The following is a 13,974-nucleotide window of genomic DNA, read 5'->3' as shown; positions in this document are numbered from 1 at the left end:
AAGAGACTGCATGTTGATGAACCCCCACAAGAAGTGTATTTATTGCCTTCATCCAGACCACAAGGTGAGAGACTGCAAAATCTGTCGCACCTTTAGTCAAAAAACCCTCAAAGACCGGGAGGGTAGACTTCTCTTATGGCTACAAAAACAGAAAGCCTTAGAGCATCCTTCCTCAGATGACAGCGAGGCATCATCACAAACTTCTCGCCCTCAGAAAAGAACAGGTGAGAGAAGCAGAGGGTCGGATGAACCACCAAGGAAGGTGCTCAAGAAGACAAGACAAGTCTCTATTGGGATGAAAAAGGATGTTTTTCATTCAGAGACATTTAAACATGGGCCAAAAAAGGTTCATTCAGAACCTACTACGCCTTTACACCAGAAAAGTACCTCAAAAAAGCCATCTCTGTCTCTGTCACCACAAAAAGAGCCAGAACAACTCTTTTCGGTGAAAAAACATCCGTCGACGACCACCCCGTCGACGACTGTGTTGACGGTAGCAGCGACTACGGTATCGTCGACGTTCACAACGCCAGCCTCACCGATGATTATGACGTCGTCGCCGTTGTCATCGACGACGATAATTACGGCAATTTTTTTTAAGAAAGCTTCGTCGGCAACCACATCGTCGACAGCGGAGGCCTCCTGGGTTCACCAATCAACCAGGGCACTCCCGTCTACGAAGCACCTCTCAATGAGGTTCAAGAAGGCACTGCCGACGACGGCACCTACACGACCGTTGTTGATAAAGTACCCGTCGACAAAGAGACCGTCGACGGAGCATTCGCTGACAAAGGACCCGTTAGTAAAGACGGAGCCGTCGACGAGAGTACCGTCGACGGGAGACCCGTCGACGAGAGACCCGTCGACGAAGGAACCGTCGACGACAGAACGGGCCAAAAGAGAGCCGTCGACGAGGGAACCGCCGACGAGTGAACCGTCGACGATCATATCATCTACAGCATTAACAGTATACAAACCATCCACCTACCTGGTTAATTCGCCTCACCATTCCTCGTACCATCATGACGACTCCTCCAGATTCTTACCCCTTTCAATTATTAATATAGGGGACAAGGCATCTGATATTCTTCCAATGCATACCTCACCAAGTAAAGTGTTGCCATACCCACCACAACATCTTTTAGAGGATGAGGACGACGACACATACTCGCAGAACGACGGAATGTTTGGGGCAGCTAGTAGCCCGTCACAACTCAATGTAAAATGCCAAGAGTTTGACGAAGAAGAGGATCAACAGTATCAGCCTAGTTATGCCTCAACATCTTATCCACAGACACAACAACCATCGCCCCTCGCTATGCCTAGCACATTAGTAACAGATCTTCAATTTATGTTGAAGGACTACTATAAAAGGTTTCCACCGTCAACTCAGTCCACGCCACCTAGACCTGAGAGCTACCAGACACCTCGGCAAGCTCATACTACTAGCCTTTCCGTAACGCCACAGGCTACTATACCTGTAATTAGCCAAACCCAGGAAACTTGCCCCTCATCGGACGACGAAAGGGAAGAGGGTGAGCTAAGAGATTCGGCGAATAGTGAATGGGATGATTACCTCGTCCCCACACCATCTCCACCGCCAGCAGGTCCAGTAGATTCTCCTCCAGAGGACATAGGAGGTTTCCATAATCTGATAGAGCGAGCGGCGAAACGTTTTGGCCTTGCAATTGTTTCTCATGAAACCGAATGTTTTTTGTACGACTTTAAAGAGCCATCAAAAAGATCTGTACGAGCCATACCCATTGTCGATTTCTTATGGCAGGAGGGTTTGAAGGCAATGAAAAACCCAGCAACAGTGCCTTCACAAATGCCAAGACTAGAGAAAAAATATAAGGCCCCAGATGATTCTCCGGCCTGTCTAGTCTCACAGCCAAAACCTGACTCTGTGATATCACAGGCGGCTCAGCGACGTTCCAAAAACCCCTCCACACCTATTGCGTCTCCCCCGGATAAAGAAGGAAGGAGATTAGACAATATTGGCAAGAAATTCTCCCCTGTGGCCGCAGTCACCGTTAAGGCGGCTAATTCCCTCGCCATCTTGGGAAGGTACGATCGCCAGATGTGGGCAGACATGTCTGCTTTTTTAGATTTACTGCCAGAAGACGTCAAGGTGGAAGCAAAAAAGGTCTTGCAGGAGGGAGAAAGGGTCTCCGCAGAAATAATAGACAGCGCAATAGACATTTCTCTCACTGGCTTTAGACAATTAGCTGGTGCAGCAGTCCTGCGCAGACAAGGATGGCTAAAGGCGACTTCTTTCAGACCAGAAGTCCAGACTCGTGTTCTTGACATGCCTTTCGATGGAGAGAGTTTGTTTGGCAAACACGTGGACGACATGTTGCAGGCTATCAAGACGGATACCGATACGGCAAAATCCCTAGGTACCCTGCAATATAAAAAACAACCTTTTCGTGGAGCAAGGGGTAGAGGTAATTACTCCTTTCGAGGTGAATACCAGCAATACAGGTCACAATATCCATCTTCCTCCACAGGATCACAACAGCAATACCATCAGCAACAGCAGCATTATCGATTGCCTCCGGCCGCAGCTTACAAACACCCAGCTAGAGGACGAGGAGCTGCCCGGGGAAGAGATACAGGCAGGAAACAATGACCCGCTGATCATCTCAACGCTTCCCCACCAACCAACATCGAGGGTCGGAGGTCGCATCACTTCCTATTTCCCCAACTGGAAGGCGATAACATCGGACAGATGGGTACTCGATGTAGTGGCCAGAGGTCATACTCTGGAATTCACTCAAACACCACCAACTGTTCCTCCATCGGGCCCACCGCCTCCGAGGTTGAACCAACTCCTCAGGGAAGTAAGAATAATGTTGAGAAAAGGAGCAGTGGAACCAGTCCCTTTATTTCAAAAGAACAGAGGATTCTACTCCCGTTTTTTCCTTGTAAAGAAACCCTGAGGAGACTGGCGCCCCATTCTGGACTTGAGAGCCCTGAACAAGTTTCTGAAGAAGCAATCGTTCAGGATGGTAACTCTACAGGATGTCCTGCGTCTGTTAAATCCCGGAGATCGCATGGCATCCCTAGACCTCCAGGATGCCTATTTTCATATCCCCATATATCGCAACCATCGCAAATTCCTAAGGTTCAGAGTGGGAAGTATGCACCTTCAATTCCGAGTTCTGCCATTCGGCCTCAAATCAGCCCCCAGAATCTTCACAAAAATGTTAGCTCCGGTAGCAGCACATCTCCGCCAGTCAGAGATCCAGGTCTTCCCTTACCTGGACGACTGGCTTATAAAGGCACCCTCAAAATCGCAAGTGAAAAATCATATTTTCCATTGCCTTCAATTGCTACACAACCTAGGGTTCGTAGTCAATTATCAGAAATCTCAACTCTACCCCAAACAGGAATTGAATTTCTTGGGGGCAATTCTGGACACAGTCCGCAACAAAGCCTACCCATCTCACGAGCGGAAACAAAAGTTAACCTCCTTGGCACAAAGGCTCTCCAGAAGAAGGTTCGTTTCAGTCCGCATCTACAAATCATTGCTCGGAATGATATCTTCATGCATTCCGCTAGTCCCAGATTGCAGGCTCCATATGCGACCCCTACAAGAGCAATTAGACATACAATGGACCCAGGTCAACGGTTCCTTCAAAGACAAGATTCGCATAACGCCTCCAATGAAGAACATCATGAGGTGGTGGGCGAATCTAACCAATTTGTCAAACGGACTGTCTTTTCTTCTCCAAACACCAAGTTACATAGTAACAACGGATGCCTCTCTTGCAGGATGGGGGGCACATTGCCAGAACCTGCAAATCAGCGGAATCTGGAATCAGAAAGAACGTCAGCTTCACATCAATTATCTGGAACTCAAGGCAATACACTTAGCTCTGAAAGCTTTCTTACCAAAGATACAGAGTTTAAGCGTCTTAATCAGGACAGACAATACAACCAGCATGTTTTATCTAAACAAGCAAGGAGGCACAAGATCCCTACAACTTTCGCAGCTAGCCCAACAAATTTGGACATGGGCCATAAAGTACAATATTTCACTCAAGGCGGAGCATGTGCCAGGACAAACCAATATTCTAGCAGACACCCTGAGCAGGACAGTGATTCCTTATCACGAGTGGGAACTAGACCAGAAAACTCTCAACAGCCTTTTTCTATTATGGGGCAAACCGAACTTAGATCTATTTGCCACTCTCGAGGACAAGAAATGCCAGTTCTACGCAAGTTGGCTTCCCCAGAAAGATTCGTGGGGGAATGCGTTTTCGATGAGATGGTCCGGAGTTTATGCCTACGCTTTTCCTCCGATCCCGCTCATTCCGAGAGTCATCAACAAACTGAAGGCGGAGGGGTGTCGCCTTCTGCTCATAGCTCCCAAATGGCCCAGACAAGTCTGGTATACGGAGCTCCTCATGCTCTCCGAACGACCACATCTACGACTCAGACAGAGCCCGACTCTCTTAACGATGCACCAGGGACAAGTCAGACACCCAGATCCGTCATCTCTTCATTTGTCAGCTTGGCTCCTGAATACAATGAATACTTGAATCTCAACATTTCCCCGGAGTGTAGAGACATATTGGCGAAAGCTAGAGCGGACACTACCAACAAAACCTATAAACTTAAATGGAAACGTTTTTGTATATGGTGTGCAACACAAGATATACATCCTTTGTCCTCTACTCCGGAACAGATACTTCCATATCTCCTGCTCCTTGCAAAATCAGGGCTTGCATATTCTTCTATTCGGGTACATCTGGCAGCAATCTCCAGATACCGCAGATCTCCAGACAGAGTTTCTTTGTGTTCCACTAGAATCGTCAAACAATTTATGAAGGGCTTTTTTGGGGTTTTCCCGCCAATTAGAAAGCCTCCACCATTATGGTCATTGAATGTGGTATTGATGCAGCTTACGAAAGCCTCCTTTGAACCGATCCACAAAGCTGACCAAAAATTCATTTCATGGAAAACAGCGTTACTGCTAGCTCTTACTTCAGCAAAGAGAGTCAGTGACATTCAGGCTTTCACTATCAAACAGCCTTTTCTCCAATTCACAAACTCAGGTGTCATCTTGCGCACAAATCCAAAATACATCCCGAAAGTTCCTTCAACGTTTCACCTAAATGAACCAGTTATCTTAAAAACCTTTTTTCCAAATCCGCAAACAGTAGCGGAAAAAACATTACATTCCCTTGATATTAAAAGATGTTTAAAGTTTTATCTACAGAAAACTCAAGCTCTCCGCCAGTCGGATCAATTGTTTGTAGCTTTCGGAGGAACAAGAAAGGGACACGCGGTGTCCAAACAGACTATAGCAAGATGGATCGGTCTGGCAATTCAATTCTGCCATTCAAAAGCAGGAAAACCGCTCCACACCAAGGTGAGAGCCCACTCTACAAGATCGGTAGCCACTTCTGCTGCATTATTTGCAGGGGTACCACTACATAGCATCTGTAGAGCAGCAACATGGTCCAGCCAACACACATTTACGAGGCATTACTGTCTCGAAGAAACGAACAACGTCGATACAGCAGTGGGGCAGGCAGTGCTGAGGCATTTATTTCGATAAGGTGAGCCTCTAACACATCCCACCACCACACTCAAGGTATGTTCATTATTGGTTCTTAGTCTTCTTAATAGCTACAGTGTGTTTTACTCTACATTTCTGCTTCAGATTGTTCACTTCTTTATAATGTCTTAGCTTGTCGTACTCTTCATCATCATGAAAAGAGTACAGGTTTTTTCTGCCACACACCTGTTATTGCTCTTCTATTCGAATGTCTATTGATGTACATATATTAATAGGTATGTGGTTTTTAAAGCTGAACTGATGGGATTCACATCATTTGTAAAATTACAAATAGAATTACAGTCAATGTAATTCACTAATTAAGAAAGCATTACTGCTCGTTATTCTGATTCAAGCATGTGAATCTATGAAAGATCCAATACTGGAGAAGAAAATTAGTTACTTACCTGTAACTGCAGTTCTCCAGTATTGGTATCTTTCATAGATTCACATGCGACCCACCCTCCTCCCCTCAGAGGCTCCCCTATTATACAGATATTAAACTTCACACTCCAACTAGAAAATCTGAGGGAATTCAGCCTCTGTTGGGACTGTTTGGGAGGGGCTGAATCCTGATTGGTTGAGACTGAAGTTTGGGTCTTTTCACAAAACAAAGTGGATAGACTGTAAAATACCTTATGAGGCCTACTGGGGCCTACTGGTTTTACTTTTACTGACTTACTGCTTTATCTATTTAAACTTACCGTGAGGCTCCCACCTCGACGACGGGGATGATTCAAGCATGTGAATCTATGAAAGATACCAATACTGGAGAACTGCAGTTACAGGTAAGTAACTAATTTTCATAAGTATCACTATAGGTATAACTATGACTTCTGACTTTCTATGGTTTTGTACGAGTAAAACATCAACCTAACTAGAACATCGCTGTAACCTTTGGTTTTTTTCTGTGACTTTCTATAGTTTTTTTTTAATGCACATCTTAATATTTGTGTCAGGCTGCTGCAAACCAGTCAGGGCCTTGCTTTTCCCCAAGATCCGAGGAGGATCCTCGAATCTGCTGATTAGCTGAATAAAAATAAGGGCTATTTTTGCCCATGAGGGGTTCCTAAGGCACTCCTCTATGTGTCCTATGGGGTCGGGATACCTATATTCTAACCCCTCAGATGTTTTTACAGATCAACCCCCCCCCCCCCTCCCCCCCGCCCGGCAATGCAAGAAACAAAACGGTAGCCGCAACTTTTCTGTCAGGTGCATCCAGTCAATCAGGGCCATGCTTTTCCTCCGAATCTGCAGAGATTCCGAGGAGAATCCGCGTTCCTATATATTAAATAAATTTGGTATTCGTTTAATAATTAGAAAACTAGTAAACGGATTTACACCAAATCACAAAAAGGTTGCTTTCTGGACCAAGAGCTAGCTTTCTACCAAATTTGGTGTAAATCTGTCCATTGGTTCAGCCGCTATTGCTGTTAAAAATTCCTCTGGAAATTAACATGAAGAAAACACATTCTGTCCCCCCTTTTTCTCAGCCCCCGCTTGACGGATCACTCTGAAAGTTTCCAGTTAGCAGATGACATGAGCGTCGTATTTTTTGGAAATTGTTCGTGAAGATTCATCAACTGGCACCAACGATATAGGCAAGTAAAAAAATGTTTTTTCTGTAGAAACTAGGCCCTAACTATAACTACCTGGTGGCATTCACTTTGAGCTGTTCAGAACCCCCTAAGCGGAGTCTCCAGCATCCAGTACTCTCAAGGCATCGCCCACGCCCAGCTCATTGGCTCCCTCTGTTCTATGAGGATGAAAACGACATGGATAATAATACAAGACATCGTGATGGGTTTTGGAGTTGGACTGCAGCACAATAGCCAATCAGCTCACATGGAAATATTTGAGTCAGACCTAGGATTTTTCATCCATGGTAGAACCTGACCTGCCTGGAAGGAATCAAGAAACAGACCTTGAGCAACAGAAAAGTTAATGATAGGAACCTAAAGAAAGTGGTTAGAACAATATCATCCAAGTAGCCAGTGACTTCAAAGAACTTAGGCCCAGATTTATGAAAAAGTGGCACATCAATCCTGTGCCAGCACCTAACAACACCATGGTTGCGCCCTATTTAACAGACCGAACAACAGCGTCAAAATTTGTGACGCTATTGTGGCGCTTTGCTACACTAGCATCAAAAATGTTGATGCCAGTGCAGCAAAGTGCAAGGAGGCCCATTGATTTAAATGGGTACGTAATTTTAATACCTGCTCTGAGCAGGTGTTAAAAATTATAGAAAAATGGCACAGAGAAATTGGTTAAATTCCACTGCACCATTTTGTCAGGCCTGCTAGCGCCGGAACGCCCCCCCTTGCGTAGGCATAATGTGGCGCAAGGGGTTACAAAGTGGCACAGTGCACGCATTCCAGCACTTTGTAAATATGGCGTGTGGGAAATGCCATCTTAACGCCACATTTGCGTTTAAAAAAAATGGCGTAGATGTGGCAGAAGGTGCCTCTTGGGGCTTCTTAAATCTTAAAGGGTAAATGTCTTTCCCAATAGCTGTTGAATTAATAAAAAGGCCATCAGGAGAGCCGATGAAACTCTAATTTCTGGAAGCAACTTGTACAATAATTAAATTACTTACTGTATAAAAAGGCATTTGTATCAGCATTAGCAGGAGTTGCATCAGTGTCATGTTGCTAAGATGCCTTGTCCTGCCCGGTGGAATTCTTTTGGACACCAGGTAGTGAAGGCATATCGCTCTACCATGAAGAGCAGAGAAAAATTAAATGTACCATGAGCGCTCTCCTACACCTCAAATGTAAAAAAGCCCCTTATTGGAATTTTAGAAAGCCCTGGAAGAGATGGCTTGGTAATAGATCGGTTCCCTTTGCCTTTTCCCCAGAACGGGCACACAAATGTGAACCTGGAGTATTATGATTAGAAACTTATATTAAAAGTAAATGGTAGTACAGATACATATAAAACAAAAGTAGTAAATATTACACATATTGTGCCAGTAGCAACAATGCTGAACATGTACAATTAGAAGAAACTTAATATGACAATAGATGGTATTTATTTCATTCTACAAAATCAGCAGTCATGAGTAACTAGAAAAGAAAGTCTGCCATTCTGGGAGAGGGGCAACAGAAGTCACAAAGCTCATGTTGTTGGCCATGTGGCCATGTGTTGTTGAAGGGATTTTTGTCCTGCCAATGACTCCTCTCTGTTTGAGACTGAGCATAATGCCCTATATGCAGCCTTCTTGCACGAGGAGCTGGAGTTTTACTCTTCGTACGGACCTGTGATGGGAACAATAGTATCAGAGTCTTTCTTTGTGTGCACCCTGATAGGTACAGGATAACCTTCTGCATTTGTTGAGTATCTTTGAAATGAAGACATGTTGGTTAGTGGGAATGGGGCTTGTGTCGCTGGTGTGCGCTGGCAGCACTGGGAGCATCAGCATCGCAACTGGTGTCAGAAGGTCATTTGGGTATGACGGGTGCAAGTCCGGATCCAGGCTCGAGTCCCTGAGACTCCGCCAGAGCCAACGCCAAAGGCTAAAGTCTCATTCGACCCCGTAGGGCCCGAAGGTACACCAAAGGGATCGGCTCACTTGTGTATGCGGCACATGGCCTTGTAGAACTCCTTTATTTGAGCGGGTGTTGATCCGGCTCCCGGAAAGGATGGGAAGCCCGGAGTCAAACTGGTTAACGGCTACGCAGAACCGTCCAAAAACGCTACTGTTTCCCGCTCGTCGGCTGACAGACGAGGTGAAGACGAAGGCCACTTGGACTTCTTCTTCTTATACCTCTTTCCTGACTGCCCCAGGACCTTAGCTGGGAATAAGAGGTCTTGGGGCTCTGAGATCAGTCCCACAACCTCCTTCTCAACGTGACCTTCTTGGAGTCTCATGTGCCGGTGTTGCCGACTGCCAGGCTGCCAGCAGCTTTAAGGACCACTCCCTCAAAGCATTCAGCGCCATGGCCCAGGAGCCTGAGGACGACTTGGAGTCATGGTTGCCGTCGAGGCACCGGAGGCAAATGAGATGGGGGAGGGGGTCAGTGACCAAGATGGTGCAGTGACAGGCACCACACGGTTTAATTCTGGCTTTCCTCAAAAACATCCTGACACACAAAGAAAAAATCTTGTCAAAAAAGGTCCTGTCAAAAATTGACAGAGACGTAGCTGTCTTCAGATCAGCGCTAATTGTCATAAAAAGAAAAGAACTGATGCCCGCGTACCTGAATAGTGCCTATATAGTTGACCGTGACGTCAAGCCAACACTGCCACCCAGAGACGAATGGAGCCACCCGATGGCACACGAAAGGGGTATTGCTCAGCAAAAGTTTACGAATCCAGCCTGACACCTTGGAAAGTCAAAGGTAAGGAATCTACAGCTAGAAGTGTCTATCAGATAGGGGAGAGTTGTTACATACCCCTAAGAATCTTAAATGGTGGACAACTCTCGCCATAAACCAGTCTAGCCTTAGGGCTCTGATAAAGGGCTCTGATAGAGGGATTGTATCCACCTAAGAAATCGACCTTTAAAACCTATGTCCCCCACTGTTACCCACAGGCATTTCCATACCATCCGATCAAAGCCTTCTCAGCATCTAATAAAATCATGCCCATCCTTAACCCCTCCCACACTGCTACGTCAAACATTGCCATAGCTGTATTAGTATGACTAGTCGTATCCATTCCTGGAGCCAGCCGGGTAGATAATATCTTTGCTAATGTCCCTGCGTCTGAATTTATTAAAGAGATAGGGCAAAAGGAGCCCCTATCCTCCGGCGGATTGTCCTTCATCAGGAAAAGAGCAATATTAGTATAACTGAATGTGGGGGTATATCTTCCCCTTTATCTCTATGCCTGATCAGTGTCATAAATTCTGTGACTACAACATCTCTAAATGTTTTATCAAATTTGATAAGGATAGTAGCTTCACTTACAGCTTTCCCAGAAGGCAAAGCTTTAATAGCATCCTCTAGTTCAGACACTGATATATTCCTCTGTAGAGCCATAACTCGAGTGTTGTCTAGATGTGGCAATCACAGCCCTGTAAATATTCCAACAAATCAGACCAATTGAAAGATTGAGAATGGCTATAAAGGTCCTGATAAAGTGTAAACTGCTCTGCAATAGCTTGGAAACTGGTATACGACACTCAGTCTGTCACTTTAATACTCTGAATGGTACACCTAGTTTTCCTATCTGCAACTGAAATGCCAGCACTCGCCCTACAATCTCACCCTGTTAACATTTAAACATTCAGTTTTTATGATAATTAGCAGACATCTTTTTCCTGAATTCTCGATGTGGAAGCCAGTAATTCATGATTAACACGAGGTATACAGCTTGTTCCTCAGGACCTCCGGCTGAAATTGTCTGACCTTGCGATGCACTAGTTCCCGCAACCTCGGACACAGCTCATTTACTCCCACTCGCATTGCTCTTTTGTGCCAACTGAGACCAAAACATCGACAGTGTGTCCTCCTTAACAGCATTGAGGACATAAGGTGCTTCGGTCTTCTTTGAACATTTGAAATCCAAGGATGAAAATTATAAAGGACTGTGAATTTGTAAACCTGTATGGTTAAGAGGATTTTTGTGCTTCTACAGATCCCAGGATTTAATATACACTACCAAATGTAAAGGGATTGTGAGGTGGCGCCAGTGTTATTTTGATGTACTGCTTTATATACTGCCTTTACTATGCTCGGGATATAATATTGATTTATTTTCCATATAGAAAAATATATTTCTTTGTTATTAACAATGCGTTGCTGATTATTTGAATGATTCTCTGATGGCTTGCTGTTGGATCAATATATTGACGAATATACTGTGTTGCAGATTAGTACATAAACAATTCTTCTGATGGATACACCTACCTGTGGATTCCTCACCAAAAGAATTCTCCCCTCGCGCCAGCCTCGACGGAAATTTATTCTAGCTCTGCACGTCGACGATGACATCACAATCGTCCGACTCCACGCAACGCTGTATGACGTCATCCAGGCAATAAGAAGCCCTCGTCGACGTGCAGACGTCAGTTACCTTTTTTCCGTGCCTCCAAGTAATGGTTTTTTCTTCGAGGCTCACATGGAGCTACAGTTTCGGACGACGGTTACAATGTCGCAGCCAAGGAAATCTGGCTTTAAACCATGTAACCAGTGCGGGGGTCGGATGTCTGTTACCGATCCCCATGAGAATTGCCTCTGGTGCCTTAGCTCCGACCATGAGGCCGAGTCATGCGGCTCTTGCCAGCGCATGAACCCTAAGGCACTCAGAGAGGGAGGCAAAATTGTTCTTGGCCCGGTCCAAGAAAGAGAAGGAGAGGCATCATCGGAGGGAGTCCTCTTCAAGATCTTCGAGATCTCATCATCACCATGGTGACTCTCGGCGCCGTCACGGTTCCCGGCGCCGCTCGAGCAAGTGACGGTCCAGATCGAGAGCGGCTTCTCCGTCAGCTCGGCGCCGTCCGATGTGGGAGATTAGCCTGACCGTTACCCCTCCACCTCCTACGACCCCGACATCACCCGGGTCGGTCTTCGAGGTCGAGCCTCCCCTGAGGCCAGAGGGTTCTCCTAGCCAGGAGTTACCTGGCCCCTCTTCGGCGTCTATGCCGGCGCCGGTGCAGCAACAATACCCGGCTTTCCCGACTCCGGGAACGGATCCTGTGGCGTTCTTGAACGCCATGTTTAACATTTTTACTTCCATGGCGCCGAGTGGAAGTCAAGCAGGTCCGTCTGGCCCTTTGGCATTTAATTTGGGCGTTCCGGTATCTTACAAATCAACGCCTTTCACTCCATTTTTGCCTGCTGCACCTGAAGCGGTGCCGATGCCCTTGACGTCACTGAGGAGACCTGCTACACCTGCTACAGCGCCGTTGGATTCGCCTCGGATCCAATCCACAGTCAAGGTTCCTGTGGAGCCGGAGGGTCCGGCGCCGACGGAGATCTTCGGCATTGGCCGAAGCCTTATCGACGCCGGGTCTGTAGTCAAGGCTTCGATCCAGACGTCTGGCTCTGCGACTGTTGGAGGAGGAAGAATATTCAAGGCAGCACCTGGAAGAGGGTGAGGTTTTGGAGCCTTCTGGTGACTTCCAGAGTCTTGAGACAGCGAGTGGCATAAATACCTCCCCGGAGTGGGATCTAGCTTCCCCTGGAGAGTTCACTGAGGAAGCAGCATCTTTCCATGCTGTTATTCGTAAGGCTGCAGACTTTTTAGACCTTCCCCTTCCAGCTGCGTAAGTTAAGAGAAATCTATTGACGGAAGTTTTGCACCCAACTTCTGTAACTGCAGAACCTCTCTTACCCTTTAATGAGGCACTACTGGATCCTATTAAGGACATCTGGAGGGAACCTGTATCTACTGCTGCTGTCAACAGGGCGGTGGCTCGTCGCTATCGGGCGGCACCAGGTGATCCTGTGTTTCTTTCCAAACACCCAACACCGGAGAGTTTAGTGGTTCAGGCCTCTTGTTCATCCAGATCCTCTCCTGGCTCGTTTCCCGGAACACCTGCGGACAGGGAATCGAAGAAGACGGACCATACTGCTAAAAAGGTCTTTTCTTCTTGTAGCATGGCCTTAAAGTCTTCCAACGCGACCTGCATATTGGGACGTTACATCCATGCCCTTATGGAGGAAGCAAAAGGCCACCCGAACTTGTCCCAGGAAATATTGCAACTGCTGGCGGACGCCCAGGCTGCAGCCACTCAGGTGATCCAGTCGGGATTGGACACTTCAGATTCGGTGGCTAGAGCTATGGGCACAACCATAGTTTCTAGGCGGCAATCTTGGCTACGTTCATCTGGCTTCTCGTCTGACATGCAGGTGACTCTTCTCAATCTACCCTTTGATGGCGAGAAGCTCTTTGGAACAAAGGCGGATTCTTCTCTGGAACGTTTTAAGGAGAGCAGAGCTACTGCGAGATCACTGGGGCTTCAGTCATCTGCCTCATCCTCCTTTAGAGGTTACAGGAGGTTTAGGGGATTTGGACGTGGCTCCTCCTTTCGTGGCAGATTTCAGGGACCACAACAAACTGCATCCACCCTGCCATACAGATCTTTCAGGGGCAGGGGCAGAGTCCGAACAAGAGAAGCCACCCAGCAGCACTCTGCCTCTTCCTCTTCCTCGGGAGGGGTGCTGCAAGGAAAGCAGATGTAGTCCTCCTCCACTCCCTGTCCACTTGTCTCCAGTAGGGGGGAGACTTGCCCATTTTCTTCCGATGTGGGAGATTATAACATCGGACTCCTGGATCATCGACATTGTGAAGAAGGTGTACGCTCTTCCCTTTCGGGAATTCCCTCCTCCCTTCCCTCCCCGCCCATCCTTCTGTTTGGAAGACCATCTTCTCCTATTACAACAGGAAGTATTCTCCCTTTTGGCAAAAGGCGCAATAGAGTTGGTTCCCGAGCAGGAGAGGGGTCAGGGCTGTTA

This window comes from Pleurodeles waltl, chromosome 5 (genome assembly GCF_031143425.1).
Source record: "Pleurodeles waltl isolate 20211129_DDA chromosome 5, aPleWal1.hap1.20221129, whole genome shotgun sequence".
NCBI lineage: Eukaryota > Metazoa > Chordata > Amphibia > Caudata > Salamandridae > Pleurodeles > Pleurodeles waltl.
This window is presented reverse-complemented; position numbering follows the sequence as displayed.